The sequence below is a fragment of the Piliocolobus tephrosceles genome, chromosome 1 (genome assembly GCF_002776525.5).
Source record: "Piliocolobus tephrosceles isolate RC106 chromosome 1, ASM277652v3, whole genome shotgun sequence".
Classification (NCBI taxonomy): Eukaryota; Metazoa; Chordata; class Mammalia; order Primates; family Cercopithecidae; genus Piliocolobus; species Piliocolobus tephrosceles.
In genome coordinates, this window is record NC_045434.1 from 24,969,569 (window position 1) to 24,990,079 (window position 20,511).

The following is a 20,511-nucleotide window of genomic DNA, read 5'->3' on the forward strand; positions in this document are numbered from 1 at the left end:
CATCTATTTTTTTTTTTAAGTTTTATTTTTAGGCCAGGTGCAGTGTCTCACACCTGTATTCCCAGCACTTTGGGAAAACTAGGTGGGTGGATCACATGAGGTCAGGAGTTTGAGACCAGCCTGGCCAACGTGGTGAACCCTGTTTTTACTAAAAAATTAGGTGGGCACAGTGGCACACACCTGTAGTCCCAGCTATTCTGGAGGCTGAGGTGGGAGGATCGCTTGAACCTGGGAGGCAGAGGTTGCGGTGAGTTGAGATTGCACCACCGCACTTCAGACAGAGTGAGACTCTGTCTCCAAAAAAAAAGTTTTGCTTTTAATTGACAGTTATATATGTTAATGGAGTATGGGGCACAATGTACTGTTTTGATAGGTGTAGTCACTGTGGAATGATTAGATCAAGCTAATTAACATATGTATCACATACTTTATGTTTTTTATACTGAGAACATTTAAAATCTATTCTTTTAGCAGTTTTGAAATATGTAATACATTATTATTAACTATGGTCACCGTACTGTGCAATAGATCTCAAAAATTTATTCTCCTATTTAACTGCAACTTTGTATTCTTTGGTCAGCATCTCTCATCCACTCTCTACTCCTGGTAACTATCTTTCTATTTTTTACTTCTGTAAGTTTGACTATTTTAAATTGCACATATAAGTGAGATTGTGTAGTATTTGTCTTTCTGTGCATAGATTGTTTCACACAGTCCAATATGTCACAATATTGTCCCAGTGACAGAATTTCCTTCTTTTTAAAGGCTGACTAGTATTCCATTGTGTATATATACCACATTTTCTCTGTTAATGGATACCTAGCATGATACCATATCTTGGCTATGTGAACAATGCTGCAGTGAACATGGGAGTACAGATATCTCTTCAGTGTACTGATTTCAATTCTTTCTAATATATACCCAGAAGTGGGGTTACTGGATCATATGGTATTCTAATTTTAGTTTTTTTGAGGAACCTCCATACTGTTTTCCATAATGGCTGTACTAATTTACATTACAACAGTATACAAGTGGTCCTTTTTCTCCACATGCTTGCCAACACTTGTTATCTTTTTTTTTTTTTTTTTTTTTTTTTTTTTTTTTTGAGACGGAGTCTTGCTCTGTTGCCCAGGCTGGAGTGCAGTGGCCGGATCTCAGCTCACCGCAACCTCCGTCTCCTGGGTTCACGCCATTCTCCTGCCTCAGCCTCCTGAGTGGCTGGGACCACAGGCGCCCACCACCTCGCCCGGCTAATTTTTTGTATTTTTAGTAGAGACGGGGTTTCACCGTGTTAGCCAGGAGGGTCTCGATCTCCTGACCTCGTGATCCGCCCGTCTCGGCCTCCCAAAGTGCTGGGATTACAGGCTTGAGCCACCGCGCCCGGCCTATCTTTTGTCTTTTTGGTGGCAGTCATTCTAACACGTGTAAGATAATCTCTCATTGTGATTTTAATTTGCATTTCCTTGATTATTAGTGATGTTGAGCATTTTTAAATAAATCTGTTGGCTATTTGTATGTCATCTTTTAAAAAATATCTATTTAAGTCCTTTGTCCATTTAAACATCAGGTTTTCTTGCTATTAAGTTGAGTTTCTTATATATTTGGGATATTAACCCCTTATCAGATGTGTGGTATACAGATATTTTCTCCCACTCTGTGAATTCTCTTCACTCTGTAAATGGTTTTCTTTGTTATGCACAAGCTTGAGCTCTCCACATTTGTTCCTTCTCATCATTATTAGAGACTACATTGGGGATTTAGAGTGACGTCTCATATACACTAGAAAATCAGTGCAGAATCATTTTGGGGTGTTGTTTCTGGTTAAAAAATCAGATATTTGGGGGTCTGGCAAATAGTAGGCTGCCAGTGGCTTCCAAAAACCTAACCTTTCAGTCATGGAAAGGGATGAACTGTTGGCATGGAAGGGCATCTTAAAGGGCTCTCATGTCAGTATATTGGAACTGACCCTGGAAACTAATGAAAGAGTAATCCTCCCTAAATCAACCCAAAGCTGGTAATCCCCAAGGCTGCATGTTGGTGATTAAAAAAGAAAGGTAGGAACAGCTGTCTTTTTGTTCAGTTTAATTATGACCCAGTACCTGGGTGAGTGCTAATTTCCTGGTGGCACTGGAAGTGGGTGGGAAAAGGTGTTAGGTTTCTGCAGGCTGCAGGGACTAAATGTACAGACGTGGATTCTGCCTGGTGTATGTCTAGGCAGAATGTCTATGATCCAGCCACAGTTCAGGGGAGCTCAAGCTTGTGAGGTCAGGTTGCATGGCTTTTAATTTCTGCCCTTTAAATTGGAGACATGGGCTGCTGTGTGCCAGAGGACACAGCAGTACTATCAGGTGTCAGCTAGACTGCACACCTTAATTAATAGCTGTCTTGGCCCCCTCAACAACTAGCTACAGGGCAGCTGCTGAGCCTGTGAAATAGAACTTACATTATTAAGCAGAAGAGAAACATTTAGCCCTCCTAATCATTTCAGCAGGGTTCCAGTCCAGAGGTCACAGCACTGGGCATCTCCTTTCCCCACGTCCCCGTTCCCAATATTCAAGTTGGTGTCCACGGGTGTGTCTATAGCCAGCCTGTGAACTGCAGACTGTTGGTTGAAATTAATGCCCCTGCTCATGGTGAACATGCAACATCATTCCTCCCGACTCTTCTTGTGTTCTCTGTCCTGGAGAATGGTCCTGCCGTTTGCCCCGTTGTCCAACTGGATAGCTAAACAATCATCCTGGATACCTTCTCCCTTAATAGCCATATCCAGTAATGGCCAATTGCTGTGGATTCTACCTTTAAATAGCTCTCACATCTGCTATGCCCTTTCCTGCATTGCACCTGCCTGTTCCTCGCATGGTGCTGAGGTTTGAGGTATGATTGATCCATCACCCAGGTATTGAGCATAGTAATTGATAGTTTCTCAACCTCTGCCCCCTGCCTTCCCTTCCTCCCTCCCCCTTTCATCTTCCACCTTTTGTTGTTTTCAAGTTTTACCACCACTATTGCTTTACAGGCATTTCACACTACTCTCTGTTTAGTTTTGCTCTTGTTCTAAGCAACATTCTCCTTAAAGGCATAGGTTTCAAATTCTAGTTGCATTTCTCTGCTATAACTATTATAGTAACAAACGTTAGTTCATATGCCAACTAAAATTATTTCCTTGTGGAAATACGGAACATTCCAAGCCCTTAATCATTTCCTCTCTAGTCTGATATTCCACTGGCTGAACTTGCTGCTATTTGAATACTCAATGTGTTAATGCCTCCTGAGCTTGTCATGGAATAGTCTCCTTTTTCTGGAATGTAGTTCCTCCCTGGCCCAAGGCAAATGCCTACTTCAAAACTGAGCTTATATGTTCCCTCCTCTGTGAAGGTGTCCCTGGTTCCCGCAGATAATGGCAGGCTTTCTCCGTTCTACGCTTTCTCCCAGACTTCCGCTGCAGGAAACTTGGTCTCCTCACTGCAAGCTCCCTGAGGTCCACTATGCCTGGCACAAAGTAAACACTCAGTGGGTGAATGAATGGGTGAAATGATGCCAGGAAAGTCACTCCTATCCGTGTTATCATGAGTCCCATCTCTAAAATCAGAGGATGTTTGGGAGATCTCAAAGATTTCTTTTCAGCTTTTTCTAGTATGTGAAGAAAAAGGTACAGCAAAATTAATGGCCTGCGGACACAGGATTATTTGTGGCAGAATCTAGAACCCTCATTCTTTTACTGTTTCCTGTGGACTTCAATATTTCAGACTCCTTCTGATAAGGTGGCCCACACGGGGAAGGTGGGCACCTGCAGGCCCCACGCTGAGGAGCAAGCCTCAAGTGAGCGGGGTTCCTGCCTGGGCTCCCGCGTGACCTTTCCACTTGCAAGCTGGAGCTCTCTGCGTAAGCAACTGAAAACGCATCTCAGACATTTGCATAAATAGCTAGACTTCTATAGGAATAAAACTCAGCTGTCTAACATGAGACTCGGACATGCTTGTGCTGGGAGAAAAGCACTTCTAGACCTCCTTGTGCCTGGCTATTTGATTCACTCATGTAGATCATTCTTGGGGCCTTTCCAAGTGAACACTTTCCTCTACTTCTCCTTCTCCTGCAATGCTTCATTCGAGCCACAGTTTTAAGGTGCTCAGAGTTTTGCATGACATCTCAGTTCTTCCATCTCCATCCTAATATTAAATCACCAGGGCATAGCTTCTTCATAGTCTTCATAGACGGAATGTCAGTATTTTTTTAAATTGCATTGATTTTTTGGGGGGGAGATGTCTGTGTGTCTTGGTTTTATTTGATTGGACACTTTGTTGAAAGTGCAACATTCCCAGAATCTGAGAAGAAGCATGTAACATTTGACTGAAAACATAAATAGTTTTATTATTTGTTATTGAAAAATGTTTTCTGATTTCTGAATGGGAAGTTATCTTTTAATGTTTTCACACTTGGACTATCTCAAATACAGCAAAGATGCATAATTTTTTTTTTCAGAGATAGAATCTTGCTTTGTTGCTCAGGCTGGAGTATAGTGGTACAATCATGGCTCACTCTAACCTCCAGCTACTGAGTTCAAGGGATCCTTTCCACTCAGCCTCTCAAGTAGCTGGGACATAGGTATGCACCACTATAAATAGCTAATTTTTCTTTAACTTTTTTATAGAGACAAGGTCTCACTATGTTGCCCACACTGGTCTTGAATTCCTCAAGTGATCCTCCCACCTTGGCTTTCAAAGTGTTTAGATTACAGGGGTGAGCCACTGTGCCTGGCCCCAAATTATTTAAAAATAAAAATGTTCTTGAAAAAAACTTTATGAAATATCAGTTTTCTCTTAAAAATGCCTCAGTAAATATGATGCCTCCAAATGTTATTAATTTTTTTCTTAATATCAGTTTTTGCCTCATTACACCTTGAGAGATTAATAATAAACCAAACAGTAATAATAAAGGACCTACTCTGTGCCAGCTACTAGATCTTTTTTTTTTTTTTTAAATATGGAACGCTTCATGAATTTGCATGTCATCCTTGTACAGGGACCACGCTAATCTTCTCTGTATCATTCCAGTTTTAGTAAATGTGCTACCAAAGCAAGCATAGCTGTTGGGTCTTATGGTTAAAAGTAATATGGGCTTATTATATTGTAGGCAAAACAATTTAGTGATTTAATCCTAAGATGCAGATATGAGTCTCTATTTTCAAATATTGAAGATATATTGTATAGCACATTGTCTAAGATTGAACTTTGTATTTCACGGAAGTACTGTGCTGCAAAGACACCTGAAGAGAGAAAAAAATGAGTGACTTGTTCCTAAGAAGCTTGGCCAGGACCTACTTACAAAATATGCCAGGAACACAAACGTGAAGCTCTTAGAAAATAATTCAGAAAGCCAGTAACCCACTATAATAGAAAGCCAGAACATCATATCTGAGGAAGATGAGGCTTCCATGAAATGTTATAAGCTTTTGTTTGTTGAGACTTTGAGACAGGGTCTTGGTCTTTTGCCCAGGCTAGAGTGCAGTTGTGTGATCATAGTTCACTATAGCCTCAAGTGGTCCTGGGCTCAAGTGGTCCTCCTGCCTCAAGCTCCCAAGAAGCTAGAACTACAGGCACATGCCACCATGCCCAGTTAATTTTTAATTTTTCTGTAGTGATGGGATCTTGCTATGTTGCCCAGGCTGATCTTGAACTCCAGGGCTCACAGCCTCCCAAAGTGATGATACTATAGGTGTGACCCACCATGCCTTGCCCACTTAAAAAAATATACACACACAATAATTAGCCCCTCACTAATAAGTGAAATGGCAACATTCATGTAGTACCATCTGTCAGGTTCCAACCTGAGCTGGGGTCTGAAGGGAATTTGTGGACAGGTGGAGGGTAATGGAAAGAACACTCCAGGGATCATACGCAGTTGGGACATGGCTTTATTCTCTCCCCTCCTACAGAGTCAGCAGTGCAGTTATATTATAGACGATAATGGCTCAAAGCCTCATATGAGCTCACACAAGCAGGTTACATCAAATGGCTACATAAATGTGATTACATATTGCATGGGGCTGTGTGCCTATGCTCCAAACCTGCTGTGTCAGACTGTACCAGATGTCTATCTCAGCCTACTCCTGATTGCAGCACAGCCATTTACCTTACACTCCACCCTCTAGGCCGAGGGAGTCCTTGTAGTGGGGAGACGTGTCCACAGGGTGGAACTTTGGACTCATAGGCCACAGCAGCAGTATAGGGAGCAACAACTCACTACTAATATTCCTGCTATGCTGCCCATAATTATCAGAGTCCAGCATAGGCCAGAGCCTAAAGATGCTCACCATGTCTGTAGGGTGTCATCAGTAAGGCGGTCAACTGCCTTGATTTCCTGGGAAACTCTTGCAAAACTGCTGTTATGTTTTGTTCATTGTCAGGGATGAAGGCACAACATTGTGTTCCCAAAAGAGCACAGGTGCCACCTTGGGCAGCAGTTAATATGTTGAGGGCCACCCAGTTCTGCAGTACCACCTTCCTGGTTTGATCAACCTCATCTGTCAACAGAAGGAGGGCAATCTGGGTGTAATTCAAGGCTCAAGCAGTGTGCTCTGCAAGGGCGGCAACTTGCATTTCTACAGGTGACGCCTGTTCCAGGGATGGTTAATGCTAAGGGGCAGAGCCACCAGGGGGTTCGTCGCACTCACAAAAACTGGGAACGTAGTGCCTCCCAGTTATTTGGGCATCTAGGTAATGTGGGAATAACAGCGGCAGGCACATAAGGCCCCCCCTAGGTACAGCAGCCAGTCCATTTCACTGGCAAAGATGGCAAAGATGGCCATCCTGTGTCTTCATGGGTCTATAAATTTCCAGGGGGGCACTAAGTCCACTGGGGCCCAGTATTGATGAGGCCGCCTATTCCACCATACCTGTGGTGTGATGACATATGTTATATTTGTGCAGGCTATGGCAGGTAGCCACCCCATGGTGGCCTTGCCCCAATGCTGCTCTATACATTGTGGTACCTGTGGTGGGGGCACCACATGTTCTCCCACTAACCAGCCCCATCCATCATAGTCGCTATGAGTCAGCCAGGGGGCGGGCATGCTATGGGTTTTGTGGCATCCTCTATCCAAAGCTTGTCATGTTGCATTCCAAACGTTGGCCATGGGACCCCAAATGTCTAACCATGTCCAGTTTTCCATAGACGCTAGATGTATGTGCCAGGGCAAGCCATCCACAGCTGCTGCTGGAAGAGCGGTGCAGATTCAGCAGTTGGAAACACTGGTTACCTCAGTGTAGGTGTGGGCCCAGTCCATAATTCTGTTGGAGCATGTCAACCTATGGTCAAAACGATAAAGCAGGCACAGTTACTAACCAGGGTAAATCACACCCCTCGGGCAAAATACAGGCCAACCTTTCATTCCTGGATAACAATGCAGCCACCAAGGCCTTCTGCCCTAGGCAATGGCGCCACACCTTCTCAGCTCCCCATGGTTCCTTTGGGTCCTGTATCTGTGCCAGAGTCACTGGGGAGCTCATAATAGGTCACACAGATAATACATGTGGACCCCAGAGGAGGATTCCTTCCCTGGCCATTCCTCTATGAACGGTCAATCACAGAGGGCATACATTAAATACCTAAGGAGTGACATGTAAATCATACTGTAGGCCCTCCTCCCAGGGGCTACAATAGCTAACCATTGGCAATGTGGGGCTTGGAGGGTCCATGGCCAAAGCCAGATTCTTTGTTCCCCTGACTTTAGGGGTGCTGGGGCAGGCAACAACAGGTTACTGTTTGTCCCCATACCTAGTCGGAGGAGGTCATCCCTGGTGTGTATCTGTAACTGGATGGGGGCAGTGGCCCGGTGTAACAGTGCCTCCACCAGGGCCAGGCCACCTTTCCGTGGCCATTCATTCAAGGTTTGGAGCACCAGGTCCAACCACGAACTCCAGCCCTGCAAAGATGGGGGAGTAACATGCAAGCGTAACCCATTTTTCAGGAGTCCATTATATCATTCAGTCATACCAGCAGCTTGTGGAACATGGGACCTCCACTTTATGTTCATCTGTTGTGCCCACCGTTGTACCTGCTGTCCAGTAAAATGTGCTCCCCTATCGCTTTCAGTGATCAGGGGACAACCATATAGGGCACCGAAGTGTCGCAGGGCCTGAATGGTGTGGTGTTGGTCAGCCGTCCTGCAAGGGTAGGCAAATAACAGACTGGTGGCCATGTCTACAGCTGTCAGAACATGTGTATGCCCCGTGACCTTGGAAAGTGGCCCAATGTAGTCTATTTGCCATCTAGCCAAGGGCATCCACCCTACGATCAACTTGTTGTGTAACCCTGGGCAGCTGCCTCTGTCTGGTGTATGTCCATGCGCATGCTGGGCACTTCTGGCAGGCCTCTCAGATATCCTATGTGGGCAAGGATAGACCCCAGTGCTTACTGACCTGTTGCATTAGTTTACCCATTGCATGGCCCAATTTTCAGTGCAGCCATAGGGCTATGTCTTGTGTAAGTGCTGACTCCAACCACTGGATCTTGGCCAAGGTATCTGCCTCATCATTGCTGGGCACAGCAAAAAGCACACGTCCTGACACATGATAAATAGTTACATCCTTTTGGTGGCCCATTTCCCATAGGTTTTGCCGCATGGCCTGGTCCCAAATGGGCAGGTGGCCAACTAGCCAATTCTGTAACTTCTAGGTAGTTAACCACAAGGTCAGGCCTCGATATGCTGCCCAGCTATCAGTGCGGATTACCACAGAGGTCTCCTCCTTGGTGATCACCATCCACACTGCCCTTAGTTCAGTCCATTGACTACTTTATCTGCACCCAGTATCACACCATGTGGTTTCAGTACTAGGCTGGACCACGACAGTGGTCCAGGCAGCAGTAGCACCCTGGCTGGACCCAACCGTATACCATGCCCATCACGAATGGGGGGGCTGCCCTTCTTTAAACAGTGATGGCTTAGGGTTTAAGAGTGCCTCAGGCTGACCCATAGCCATATCTTACATCAGAACTGCAGGTCCCAAGAGTTCTTGTAATTCTGCTGCTAAGGGGATTGTACTCAGTGTGCTCTGCCATTCTAGGTAGGCGCCCCACTTTGCTAAGGTGGATGTCTGTGCTGTCCCAGTCCGGGGGGTGGTTACCCATGAATGTACCCACCCTGCTATTGCTATTGGGTAAGTCGGCCACGGATGACTGTAGCCTGTCCCATCACACTCTCGCAAGCCTGAAGGGCAGCATATGCAGCTGCTAATTGCTTCTCTATTGAGAGATACCAGAGATCAGCTCTCTTCCAAAGTTGAGACCAAAAGCCTACCGGTGTTCTAAAGTGCTCCATGGGCTGCCATAGGCCCCAGCCAAAACCATCTGCGGTCACATGCACATCGAGTTCAAATGAGCACCCTGGGTTAATTACTCGTAGGGCCTATGCTTGCTGTATGGCCCACTTGGCTGCCAGAAAAACCATTTCAGCATCATTGTCCCAATACCAAGTAGCTCCCTTTTTTTTGTCAACCGATATAACGGTTTTATCATCTGAGCTCAATGGGGCAGGAATACCCGCCAATATCCTAAGAGGCCCACAAAAGTCTGTAGCTGCTTCATCATTGCGGGGCAGGGATATGCCTGAATTTTATCAGTGGCCTCTATGATATCCTTCTTCTTACCTCACCAGATAACTCTCAATAATTTGGTAGACCCTTGGACCTTGGAATCCAGGCCCTTGGACCTTGGATTCATTGATGGCCCAACTGCATGCTGCCAAATGTTATTGCAAGAGGGGTGCCGCTGCTTCTATATCTGCAAGAGAATCAGAGGCTAACATAGTATCATCAATATCATGGAATAGGTGGACCTCCTTTGGACATTTCTAGGTGGTTAAATCTGTGGCCATGAGACAATGACGTATGCTGGGGCTAGGCACGTAGTCCTGCCTCAACACTATGAAAGTCCCTCGTTGCCCCTCCCAGGTGAAAGCAAACTGTTCCTGGCTCTCTGGAGCAATGTCAATTGAGAAGAATGCATTGGCAAGTCTACCACATAGTGGTACTGTCCCAATTCCGTCGTTAAGTGGCCCATCAAATCAGTGATAGACTGTACAGCTGGATGTAAAGGGAGTGTTACTTTATTTAGTTCTCAATAATACACCATCATCGGCCAGGTTCCATCAGGCTTTCTGACTGGTCATACCAGTGCACTGTAGGGGCTGTGGGTGCCATGCACTATCTGCACCTCCTCTAACTTCTTAATGGTCTCTGTTATCTCCGTATGCTCACCTGGAAAGCGGTATTGACAGGTGGAAGTAACTTGTCAGGGTTATGGCAGGACCTGGGGCTGGTGATGCGTATGTCCGCACAGTACCAGCTTAACCACATGTACTCAGAGTCTGAATTCTCTGACTGTGGTTTATAAAGCCAAGCCATGTAAAATATCCAACCCCAGAATGTATTCAGGTGTGGGAGAGACATACGCAATTATAAGTGGGTAGCTAAGTGGCCGATGCCAAGGTGCAAAGATACAGGTTTCACTTTCACTGACCGGCCTCCATAGCCATTTGTATATGCAAGCTTGCCTAGAAATTTATTTGGGTTCCCATAGACGAGGCTACAGTCTGCACTGGTGTCTACCAGCGCCATCGCCCACCGTACATTGGTGGGGGACCAGTGGCTTGCCTGTTTCACATGTGGCCTTTGGTTGTCTGGTGTCCCCCCAAGCCGGGCACCTCGGCCAGTTTCCTAATCAAACACAAAAGGCTCTATACCTCCACCAGTCTGCAAGTAGTCCTGAGCTGGAGCCTTGGGTGGGACTGGGTCCAGCAGCATCATTCTTCTCCCTCTTGGGCATTCTCTGGAATTGCTGCTCCGGGGACAATTGCCTCCACAAAGTTAACAGCACTTCATTGGGTTGCCTATCAATTTTCTCTCGGTCAACCCCAGCCAAATCAAATCAATTCACAACTGCATGTGGGTCACCCATTGGGGTCACATTTTGTCCCATGAGGTGGCCCTCTGTGGAATCGGTACCTTCTCCTTTTTTGTGGCACAGACTCCCCCTCTACTGCCCTATGGACCACCATGGTGGTAGTCACCTCGTGTGTGTGGTGCCCCACATATGGAGTGAGGACAATGGCCTGGGAGCCGAAGGCACTTGGGTGTGCAGAGCCTAACACAGGGTCCCTCTTGTGGGAAGTAAAGTGTTCATCATCTGGCCCTCGGGTATTCAGATTGAACATAGCCTGCCGCATACCCATCTCCTGAATTGCTTGCACCAAATCTGTATACAACTGCTATTTACTCATAGTTTCTGATGTTTCTCTGGCATTGTTCCATACCATTTGTAGGGCTACCATCAGCTATTTAATTAAAGTGTGGTCGCCTTGCCCTGTGCTAACTGCCTGCTCACCTGCAATCACCGACAGAGGGAGAGATGGGTCATAATGGAGGTCTACTTTTCCATTTCAGAGGTGGAGCAGACGATACTGTTGGCTACCTCATCCCAAAGGTGGAGCGTCCAGGAGGATAGGGGTTCCCCCAAGCACTGCCAAAGCTGTTTACCTAATTCCTGCAACTCATTTGGGGTATAGGCACTGCATGACGTGTGCTCCGTCATGGTAGGGGGTCCCTATGTCCGTCCCTGGGGCTCCAAAAGCTGTTCATGTTCTATTTTCTGATAGACAGCTAGGCGAGCCCGAAACAGGGGTTTTTCTTCCTAGGTATCAGAACGAGTGAGGGTCTCTGGTTGGGATGGTGGGCCCAGGCCCACAATAATGGCAGCTCCTAATTCTCATTCCAAGCTGTGTATCCGGGCCTCCTGGCACTCTGCTTGTGCGTGGAGGTCCCTTACCTGTGCTGCATCCCGCAGGGACTGAGCGTGCACTTCCCATAGCACAGTCAAAAACGCCCATCCAACTCTGCTGTCTACAGCACGCTTCTTCTGGGTGCTCTGTCCTTCCAGGTGCTTCAGCCCCTTCTCCATGCTCAGGAGGGACCTGTCCACCACCGTTCCACTGGGGCCCATCCTAGCAGCACAGCTGCCACCTGGTGCCATAACCCATGCTGGGGCCACATGGCCCACCTGGGATCATCAGAGCCAAGGGCTCACTCACCTTGGGATCCTGCTGACTAGGCCAATTGTCAGGTTCCAACCCTAGCTGAGGTCCAAGGGGAGTTTGGTGGACTGGTGGCGGGTATCTGAAAGAACACTCAAGGAACCGTACACAATTGGGACATGGCTTTATTTTCTCCTCTCCTACAGAGTCAGCAGTGTAGTTATACTACTCACAGATAATCATAGCTCAAAGCCAGGTATGATCTCACACAAACTAGTTACATCAAATGGCTACATACATGTGATTATATAATGCACAGGATTGTGTGCCTGCACTCCAAACCCACTGTGTTATGCTATGCTGGATGTCTTCCTCAGCCTACTCCTGACTGAAGCACAGCCATTTTCCTTACACCGTCAATACATATCAGAGGGAATGCTAGATTGTTAGAGTTGGGAAATACCTTAGACATTATTTAGTCCAGAGATTTGGAAACATTTTTAAAAACTTTTATATCTAATTTAAAAAATATGAAAACACTTTCTCACTTAGTTTTTCTTTATAACAAAACCTTTATGGCAGCCCGATATATAACAGGTAGAAAAGAATTTTTAAGGTTAAAGGAAGTAGAGTGGGGTGGAGGAGCTCCACCTGCTAGTTTTCTGTTAACCCAGCCTGACAAGGGAATTGAGACCACTTGTGAGAAAGTCTTTCTTGCTATATTCCCTAAAAGTGACATGATTTGTACACCTTGGTACTCTGCGCTCAGATGGAGATTAATTGGGGATGGGAGTCATTCCTTTTTTGTTTTTTTTGAGATGGAGTCTTGCTCTGACACCCAGAATGGAGTGCAATGGCATGATCTTGGCTCACTGCAACCTCTGCCTCTTGGGTTCAAGCTATTCTTCTCCCTCAACCTCCCGAGTACCTGGGATTACCCGAGTACCTGGGTGCCTGCCATGACGCCAGGCTAATTTTTTTTTTTTTTTTTTTTGTATTTTTAGTAGAGACGGGGTTTTACCATGTTGGCCAGGCTGGTTTTGAACTCCTGACCTCAAGTGATCCACCCACCTTGGCCTCCCAAAGTGCTAGGATTACAAGCGTGAGCCACTGTGCATGGCTGAGTCATTCCTTTTCTAACTCTTCTCCTGGTTCATTGAATATTGGACAAGTCCTTTTTTCCTTTCTTACCTGTTCTTTTTTCATGTATATTATGGAGACAATTAGAATCTCCTGATTTTCTCATTTTGTCACTGAATAAATGAATTCCTGGAAATAGAAGGGTTAAAATGAAGTCTGTTTGGACTCCCTGGGCTTAAATACTTGCCTTAGTAGTTATTGTCTATGTACTTGTGGTCAAGTTACTTAACCACCGTGACCTTCAAGTTTCTCACCTACAAAATGGGTATAATTTTACCACTTACCTTATAAGATTGTTATAAATGAGATGTGAATATGATTAGCATGTTTTATTATTGTCAACACTACTTCTAAAAATACAGTGTAAGAAAACAATCATAGATGTTCTTAAATATTTATTATATGGAATTTTAATTGTTTAAAACTACAAAAAAAAGAAAAATAGTAAATACATATGAATATTAGATTGGTTAAAAAATGGCTCATTTATAAGATGGGATAATTTGCAAATGTCAAAATAGTGTAGAAAATTATTTGGTGACATGGGAAAATATTTTTTGTATATTGTTAAATTAAAAAAATTAAATTATAAAATCTTGTTAGTGTTTTATTTACTCATAGGGCTAAAAGGCAGTCATTTTCTTCACTTTAAAAACTTGTTTAAAAATATTTTATTTTTAGGCTGGGTGCAGTGGCTTACGCCTGTAATCCCAGCACTTTGGGAGGCTGAGGCAGGTGGATGACTTGAGGAGAGGATTTGGTGACCAGCCTGGCCAACATGGTGAAACCCTATTTCCACGAAAAATACAAAAATTAGCCAGGCGTTGTGATGAGCACCTGTAATCCCAGCTGCTTGAGAGGCTGAGACAGGAGAATCACTTGAACCTGGGAAGTGGAGGTTGCTATGAGCCAAGATCATGCCACTGCACTTCAGCCTTGGTGACAGAGTAAGACTCTGTCTCAAAGAAAAAAAAAAAAAAAATTAATGTTATGGGTACCTAGTAGGTATATATATTTATGTGGCACATGAGATATTTTGATATGGGCATATAACGCATAAAAATCAAAGCAGGGTAAATGGGATATCCATCACCTCAATCAAGCATTTGTCATTTCTCTGTGGTTATACACATTTCAATTATACTCCTTTAGTTATTTAAAAATCTACAATAAATTATTATTGACTGTAGTCAACAATGCAACTAGATTTTATTCATTCTGTCTAATTATATTTTTGTAACTGTTAACCATCTCTACTTCCTACTACTCTCCCACGATGCTTCCCAGCCTTTGGTAACCAGCATCCTACTCTCTAGTTCAATTGTTTTGATTGTTGGCTCTCATACATTAGTGAGAACATGCAAAATCTCTCTTTCTGTGCCTGGCTTAGTTCACTTAACATAATGGCCTTCAGTTCCATTCATGTTGTTGCAGATGACAGGGTTTTATTATTTTTTTTTGTGGCTGAATAGTACTCCATTGTGTGTATGTGCCAGATTTTCTTTATCTATTTGTCTGTTAATGGACACTTAGGTTGCTTCCAAATCTTGGCTATTGTGAAGAGTGCTGCAGTAAACATGGGAGTGCAGGTATGTCTTAAAAAAAACTGATTTCTTTTCTTTGGGGGTACATACCTAGAAGTGGGATTGCTGGATCATATGGTAATTCTATTTTTAGTTTTTTGAGGAACCTCCATACTGTTCTCCACAGTGGTTGCACTAATTTATATTCACACCAACAGTGTTTACGGGTTGCCTTTTTTCCGCATCCTCACCAGCATTTGCTATTGCCTGTATTTTGGATAAAAGCAATTTTAACTGCGGTGAGATGATATCTCATTGTAGTTTTCATTTTCATTTCTCTGATCATCAGTGATGTGCTTAACACTTTTCATTTGCCATTTGTATGTCTTCTTTTGAGAAATGTCTATTCAGATCGTTTGCCTATTTTAAAATCAGATAATTAGTTTTTTTTCCAATTGAGTTTTTTGAGCTCCTGATATATTCTGGCTATTCATCCCTTAATAATTCTGGTTTGCAGATATTTTCTCCTATTCTGTGGGTTGTCACTTCACTTTGTGGATTATTTCCTTTGCTTTGCAGAAGGTTTTTATTAATAACTTGATGTGATCTCATTTGTCTATTTTTGCTTTGGTTGTCTGTGGTTTTGTGGTATTACTCAAGACATCTTTGCTTTCTTTTTTTTTTTTTTTTTTTTTTTTTTTTTTTTTGTGAGATGGAGTCTCGCTCTGCCACCCAGAATGGAGTTGCAGTGGCATGATCTTGACTCACTGCAACCTCTGACTCCTGGGTTCAAGCTATTCTCCTCCCTCAACCTCCTGAGTAGCTGGGATTACAGGTGCCTGCCATGATGCCAGGCTAAATTTTTTTTGTATTTTTAGTAGAGATGGGGTTTTACCATGTTGGCCAGGCTGGTTTTGAACTCCTGACCTCAAGTGATCCACCCACCTTGGCCTCCCAAAGTGCTAGGATTACAGGCGTGAGCCACCACATATGGCTGAGTCCTTCCTTCCTTTTCTAACTCAATGTCCTGGAGAGTTTCCCCCATGTTTTCTGTTAGTATTAATAGTTTCATAGTTTGAGGTCTTAGATTTAAGTCTTTAATCCCTTTTGATTTGATTTTTGTATATGGTGAGAGATAGGGGTTTAGTTTCATTCTTCTGCATAAGGATATTCAGTTTTCTCAGCTTTATTTATCATAACATTCTTTTCTGTTGATCCCAAATTTTTATTTTATTTTTTAATTTTTTTCCTTCCAACTTTTAGGCTCAAGAGGTACATGTGCAAGTTTGTTATGTGGGTAAATTGCATGTTTCAGGGTTTGGTGTACAGCTAATTTTGTCACCTAGATAATTAGCATAATACCTATAATACCTGATAGTAGTTTGTCAACCCTCACCCTCTTCCCACCCTCCAACCTCAAGTAGGCCCCAGTGTATATTGATCTCTTCTTTGCATCTGTGTGTACTCAGTGTTTAGCTCCCTCTTATAAGTGAGAACATGCAGAATCTGATTTTCTGTTCTGTGTTAATTGACTTAGGATAATGACCATCTCTGTTGCTGCAAAAGACATGATCTCATTGTTTCTTATGGCTGTATAGTATTCCAAGGTGTATATGTACTACGTTTTCTTTATCCAGTCCACCACTGGTGGGAATCCAGGTTGATTCCATGTCTTTGCTATTGTGAATAGTGCTGTGATGAATATTCGTGTGCATGTGTCTTTATGGAGAATGGTTTATATTTCTTTTGGTATATACACAGTAATGAAATTGCTGGGTCTAATGGTAGTTCTATTTTAAGTTCTTTGAGAAATCTCTAGACTGCTTTCCACAGTGGCTACACTAATTTACAAAATTCCCACCAGCAGTGTATAAGCATTCTCTTTGGTCTACAAACTCTCTAGCATCTGTTACTTTTTGACTTTTTAGTAATAACCATTCAGACTGGTGTGAGATTGTATCTAATTGTGGTTTTGATTTGCATTTCTCTAATGATTAGTGATATTGAGCATTTTTTCATATGCTTGTTGGCTGCTTGTATGTCTTCTTTTGAGAAGTGTCTGTTCATGTCCTTTGCTCATTTTTTAATAAAGTTTTTTTTTTTGCTTGTTGATTTATTTAAGTTCTTTATAGATGCTGGATATTAGACCTTTGTCAGAAGCATAGTTTGCAAATTATTTTCTCCCATTCTGTAGGTTGCCTGTTTACTCTATTGATAGTTTCTTTGCTGTGCAGAAGCTCTTAAGTTTAATTAGGTCCCACTTTTAATCTTTTTTGTTGTTGTTGTTGTTGTTCTTTTTTTGAGACAGGGTCATGCTATGTCACCCACGCTGGAGTGCAGTGTCATGACCTTGACTCACTACAACCTCCACCTCCCAGGCTCAAGCAGTCCTCTCACCTGAGCCTCCTGAGCAGCTGGGACTACAGACATGTACCACCATGCCCAACTGATTTTTGTATTTTTTGTAGAGATAGGGTTTTACCATGTTGGCCAGGCTGGTCTCGAATTCCTGGGCTCAAATGATCCACCTGCCTTGGCCTCTTAAAGTTATGGGATTACAGGTGTGAGCCACTGCACCTGGCCAAGTTTTGTTTTTGTTGCAGTTGCTTTTGAAATCTTCATCATGAAGTCTTTGACAGGGCCAATGTCCAGAATGATATTTCCTAGGTTTTCTTCTAGGGTTTTTATAGTTTTAGGTTTTACTTCTAAGTCTTTAATCCAACTTGAGTTGAATTTTATATTTGGTGATATATAGTGGTCCAGTTTCAATCTTCTGCATATTGAGAAGATTGAGATAACTAGCCAGTTATCTCAGTACCATTTATGGAAGAGGGAGTCCTTTCTTCATTGCTTGCTATTGTCAGCTGTGTTGAGGATCAGATAGTTGTAGGCATATGGTTTCTTTTTTTGGTTTCTCTAACCTGTACCAGTGATCTCTGTGTTGACTTTTGTACCAATACCATGCTGTTGTAGTTACTGTTGTAGTCTTGTGTATAGTTTGAAGTTAAGTGGTGTGATGCCTAAAGCTTAGTTCTTTTTGCTTAGGATTGCTTTGGCTATTTGGGCTCCTTTTTGGTCCCAGATGAATTTTAAAATGATATTTTCAAAATCTGTGAAAAATGAGGGTAGTTTGATAGGAATAGCATTGAATCTGTAAATTGCTTTGGGCAGTATGGCTATTTTAACAATATTGATTCTTCTTATTCGTGAGCATAGACTTTCCATTTGCTTGGATCATCTTTGATTTTTTTTTTTTTTTTTTTTTAGCAGTGTTTTATAATTCTTGTTGTGATCATTCACATCCCTGGTTAGCCATATTCCTAGGTGTTTTAGTCTTTTATTTGTGGCTATCGTGAATGGTATTGCATTCATAATTTGGCTGTCAACTTGGATGTTGTTGGTGTATTGAAATGCTCATGACTTTTGTACATCGATTTTGTGTCCTGAAACTTTGCTGAATTTGTTTATCATATCTAGGAACCTTTGGGCAGAGACTGTGGGGTTTTGTAGGTATAGAATCATATCGTCTGCAAAGAAGGATCATTTGACTTCCTCTCTTCCTATTTGGATACCTTTTATTTTTCTTTCGCCTGATTGCCCCAGCTAGAACTTCCAGTACTGTGTTGAATAGGAGTGGTGAGAGTGGGCATCCTTGTCTTGTTCTGGTTCTCAAGGGAAATGCTTTCAGCTTTTGCCCAACAGTACGATGTTGGCTGTGGGTTTGTCATAGATGGCTATTATTTTGAAATGTGTTCCTTTTTGATGCCTAGTTTGTTGAGGATTTTTAACATGAAGGGAGGTCGAATTTAATCAAGAGCCTTTTCTGCATCTATTGAGATGATCATGCAGTTTTTGTTTTTAGTTCTGTTTATTTGATGAATCACATTTACTGATTTATGTATGTTGAACCAACCTTGCATCCCAGGAATAAAGCTTTCTTGATTGTGGTGAATTGGATTTGGTTTGCTAGTATTTTGTTAAGGATTTTTGCATGTATGTTCATCAGGGATATTGGCTTGAAGATTCTTTTTTCTGCCAAGTTTTGGTATCAGAATGAGGCTGGCCTCATAGAATGAGTTAGGGAGGAGTTCCTCCTCCTCTATTTTTTGAAATAGTTTCAGTAGGATTGGTACCAGCTCTTTATATGTCTGGTAGAAATCAGCTGTAAATCCATGTGGCCCAGGGCTTTTTCTGGTTGGTAAATTTTTTTATTAATTCAACTTTGAAACTTGTTATTGATCTATTCAGGCTTTCAATTTCTTCCTGGTTCAATCTTGGGAGGTTGTATGTTTTCAGGAATTCATTCATTTCTTTTAGGTTTTCCAGTTTGTGTCAGCACCATCTATTGAAGAGACTGTCCTTTCTCCAATGTATGTTCTTGGCACCTCTGTCGAAAATGAATTAACTGTAGGATTTATTTCTGGATTCTCTATTCTGTTCCATTGGTCTATGTGTCTGTTTTTATGCCAGTGCCATGCTGTTTTGGTTACTATATCACTTTAGTATAATTTGAAGTCAGGCAATATGATTCCTTCAGTTTTTTTCTTTCTGCTCAGGATGGCTTTGGCTATTCTGCATCTTTCGTGGTTCCATATAAATTTTTAGGATTTTTTTCTATTTCTGTGAAGAATGTCACTGATATTTTGATTGGGCTTGCATTGAATCTGTAGATTGCTTTGGGCAGTATGGACATTTTAACAATATTGATTCTTCCAATCCATGAACATGGACTCTCTTCCCACTTTTTAATGTACTTTTCTATATCTTACATCAATGTTTTATAGTTTTCATTGTAGAGATCTTTCACCTCTTTGGTTAAGTTTATTCCTAGATATTTTATTTTATTTGCAGCTATTGTAAGTGGGATTACGTTTTTGATATCTTTTTCAGATTGTTCACTGTTGACCTATAGAAGTGCTGTATTGATTTTTGTATGTTGATTTTGTATCCTGCAACTTTATTGAATTTGTTTGTAAATTCTAATAGTTTTTTGGTAGAGTCTTTAGTTTTTTCCAAATATAAGATCATATCATCTGCAAACAAGGACAATTTGACCTCCTCCTTTCCAACTTGGATGTCTTTTACTTCTTTCTCTTGTCTGATTGCTGCAGCTAGAACTTCTAGTATTATATTGAATAACAGTAGTGTAAGTGGTCATCCTTGTCATATTCCAGTCTTAGTTCTGTTTTTTTTCTTCATTTCTCCCTTACTAGTGCTTCAGAACACTTCACATTTCTGTACTGGAATTCCTCAAGCATGTCTTTCTGTCCTTTCTAGATTGTAAAACTATTTGAAGGAAGGATTTTTATCTTACGGGTAGACTGGGGAGACGTTGTTCACTGTATCTCACAGTGTTTTCCTTATAAAGACTTATGGGGGAAATTTCTCACAGGTCAAGGCTTGCTTTTATTTTAGGGACACGGTTTAATGTATGCCAGATTATATTCCCCCACTTTGCATTGGCTGCTTGGAAGCTCAGAGCCACAATTGTATCACAGTTCTAAGCAGTGCCTTCTCAAAATCTCCACTTATATACCTAATAGTCTTTGCATTAGTTTCCTATTGCTGCTGTACCAAATTACCACAAACTTAGTGACTTAAAACAATGTAAACCTATTATCTTACAGTTTGGGGAATCAGAAGCCCAAAATTAGTTTCACTGGGCTAAAACCAAGGTGTTGGCAGGACTATGTTCCTTCTGGAGGCTCTAGAGGATAATCTATTTCCTTATCTTTTCCAGCTTCTAGAGACTTCTTACATTCCATGTCTTCTGGCCCCTTCTTCCATCTTCAAAGCCAGGAGTGTAGCATCTTCTCTCCCCTC

At 42.5% G+C, this 20,511-nt stretch overlaps 1 protein-coding gene and 1 non-coding gene across 8 annotated transcripts in view; one reads left to right on the forward strand and one right to left on the reverse strand.

The window, feature by feature from the left end:
* LOC111539304 (T-box transcription factor 19) overlaps window positions 1-20,511 on the forward strand; it is an 88,004-nt gene that overhangs the window by 32,616 nt on the left and 34,877 nt on the right. The gene's annotated exons all lie outside the window — the stretch shown is intronic.
* LOC111539378 lies at window positions 4,975-5,077 on the reverse strand. The gene has a single exon (XR_002730654.1). It is a non-coding gene; the product is annotated as a U6 spliceosomal RNA (small nuclear RNA).